The following is a 3332-nucleotide window of genomic DNA, read 5'->3' as shown; positions in this document are numbered from 1 at the left end:
CTGTATCAGTGCTTCCAAACTCAGGTCGAATCTGGGAAATATCGGCTTCAACAGTAGCCGTTCAGGGAAAGAATACAGCCAGTCCTCCAAAAAGGTTTTCAGAGCTTCAAAAATTTCGGAGAGCTTAACCGGCTTCCAAGCATCATGAAAAGAAATCACTTCGCTGGTGCCATCGATCTCATCGCGGAAAGAATTTTCTTCCCAATACTTTTCCAGGAGTTTCCTCTGTTGTCTCTCAACACATTCTATTCTGTAGCCCGACCATCCCATCTCCTTCAGTCTATCGAGATATTTTTGGAGGACTTTTGTCACTTTCGGTGGCATTAATATTACCAACTCACATGGAAGAGTCCTGGGAAGGTTAGCTTGTTTAGGAACATTGACGCAATCATGCAACAAGACACTAGCGGCTCAAAAATGGTCGTAAAATTACCTTTGGACAAATGGAAAATATGACGTAAACCAAATGCAGTCAGCCGTTCAATCTCGCTGTGCCCACATCATTTAGGACACCATGCTTTCACCACTAATGAGTGGGCTGGACCCAGATTAAGAAACCTGTCCTTCAGACACGCTCTTCTCGCTTGTATCGCGGTCCCGTTTACATAACACTATAAACTATGGCAGGCCGTGTTATTTTTGGCATATGCCAAAATTGCTTATTTTTGGCATTTTCAAATTTTTATTTTTGGCATCTGGCTCCTGAAATGCCAAAATAACACGGCTTGGTTATCTCTCTAATATGGTTCAGTTCCGAGGTCTCAAACACGCGGGCCGCATGTGGCCCGCGAGATCATTTTGTTCAGCCCGCGACGGCATTTTGAAATTTCAAGTATTCATCAAAATATTCAAGTACTATATATCTTTTTTAGATACAAGAACCTGAAGTTCACCCTGAAACTACTATAAAAATCACTGAAATCTCAACAAACTTCACTATCACATTACTTTTAAAAGCTACCATGCGGTAGAAGATCAGCTATTACGTCACATTTCTAGTTCATGATGATAAAACATTACCCGTTGATGATTCCTGACTGAAAATTGTGATTTAGTTTGGTGCGACCTTTCGTCAAGTTATTCTCTATTTTGGATTGCCTGGGTGAATAAATAAAAACGACTCGAGTTGAGTCGGGTTGGGTCAAGCATTAAAACCAGAGAAAGGCTTGCGACTCTTAACGGGGACTTGGTAATCCTATGGACACAACAATCTATGAAACTGTCGTGGGGAATAGTAGTAATACGGTACATCAAAAGGTCGTAGCTTGCGTTGCGTAGGGTATAGATAGCCATCTAATCTGATACAGCCAGTCTGGCAACCATTGGCATTCTGTGACCCCCCGTGACGCATAGTTGGTTACATGCTGGGTGTTTTTGTTCTCTTTATCTATGTTATTATCTGTGGCGAGTAAGGTAATAGTACGCTCCACAGTTGTAACACCAATGCATTCTTTGGCGATTGGACATTTCTGTTCCAGGGGTTCTTAACCAGGGTCCGTAGACTCCATCAGAGTACGAAGAACCACACCAGGCGGTACGAGATGCATTGTGGAATTAGGCCTATATGCTGTGGAATGTTATCTTGGCCAATTTATTCTGATATCAGATCAATCTTCAGTAGGGTTTAAAAATATTCGACATAAAATCGTGGCGCGTCAAAGGTCCAATAGCTGCAATATTATAACCCGACAGTTTTATGATGTCTGTAACTCATTATTTTAACAAATTATGCCGGCAAAAAAAAAAAATTTCAAATATTTGAAAATGTTGATCTACCTTTTTCCGTATCAAGCGTGAATAGTACAATAGTGAATTACATTTACACGGTGTTTGTGGAATGCCTGTCTGCAAGATCCCGTTAAATAAGGCCTATACTTGGAAATCATACATTGAATAGCCGTATTATTGATGCTGCGGCCCGCGGCGTCATCAAAAGTAGGAAATGAGCCTATGAGCATATTTGAGTTTGAGACCTCTGGTTTCGTTGATATTTGGAAAATGTGGGTTTAATTTTATATTCCCTCAATTTTTTTAAGTTATCAAAGGTATTCAGTATGACATCCCTAATATGACTTGTAGTATACAGCGAATGTGCTTTTGATATGACCGAATTGATTTTTTTCAAGTGGAAGCGGAGTGGATTTCAGGAATGGGTTTGGGTTTTCTAATCTGTTCTCTATGGGGGTTAGTTTTTAAAAGTAAGCTAGGTGGACTTCGTTTTTGAATTTACTGGGGGATCGAAATTGTTGGGTGGGTATAAAGGATGGGCCTAAACCTGAAATATCTGACATAGTGGAATTCACTGTATGTGTTGTGAAATGCGGTTTTAGGCTTAATAAATTCGTCTGCAGAATTTAGAATTTTTATTAATCAAATTATGTCGTGTGGTGATGGGGAGGTCATGTATGTCTAGATAATATAGGTTGATAATTTTAGTAATGGTGCTGGTTAGTTCGGGATTCTTATATTTTTTATTTTTTTTATGGTATCAAGTTTTACACGAGCCGAATTCAGATTATTAATAAGGGTTGTAATGGAATGAAAATGCGAGGGCTCGATGGTTTCGAAGAAATTATGTTGGTGGGTGACCAACGAGGCCAGAAAGTAGTAAGAGGAATTGAAGTAGGTCGGTATGTATAGAGTGGAGTATAGTTTTCTGAAGGTTTTCTTTGCTAAATTCGTGGAATCGGAAGGAGGAAGATGGTAAAGTTGGGGTTGTCATTACTCCAGTAGTTAGGAAGTGTAGATTCGGGAGAGTCTGGGATTGATCGGTATGGTTGACCAGTGAGAAGGGGGTAGTTTTGGTATTGCAAATGCGGGTAAGGGTGTTGGTGGTGCTATGGCGCAGGGTTTTGGATGGGTGTAAGCTCAATGCGAAGTGAAGATTTTAGAGGGCTAGGGTAAGGGTTGGTGGTGCATCGTTGTAATTGCCAAATGTATAATTCTGAATGTGTGAGTATAGAATGTAAACGTGGAATGGCAACGACCGATTTTGCTGCTTCGCTGAAGCTTTACTCAGACCTATTTTACGGCAGCTCCTGTAGGTTTTCTGGCAATCCAAAAGTCGTCTTTCCAGAGCGCAGAATTAACTGAATCTGGTCTTGTTCGAAAGCTACTGTCACACTGACACCAAAAATGCAAAAGAAAATATGATCAGGCACTGAACCACTAAGAATTCGCCCTCCAAGTCAGAATTATCGGCATTGTCCGAACAATCGAATAGCCGCAATGGTTCATTGTTATGGTCATCGTTTTGCTGTCATGCGATTGTTCTGAACAATGCAGATTTTAGATGTTGAGGGTGATTTTTCATCCAAGTACGGGTCCTGACC

This window comes from Botryllus schlosseri, chromosome 3 (genome assembly GCF_051294905.1).
Source record: "Botryllus schlosseri isolate E-star chromosome 3, Bs_hap1, whole genome shotgun sequence".
Lineage (NCBI taxonomy): Eukaryota > Metazoa > Chordata > Ascidiacea > Stolidobranchia > Styelidae > Botryllus > Botryllus schlosseri.
Note: the sequence above shows the minus strand (reverse complement) of the source record.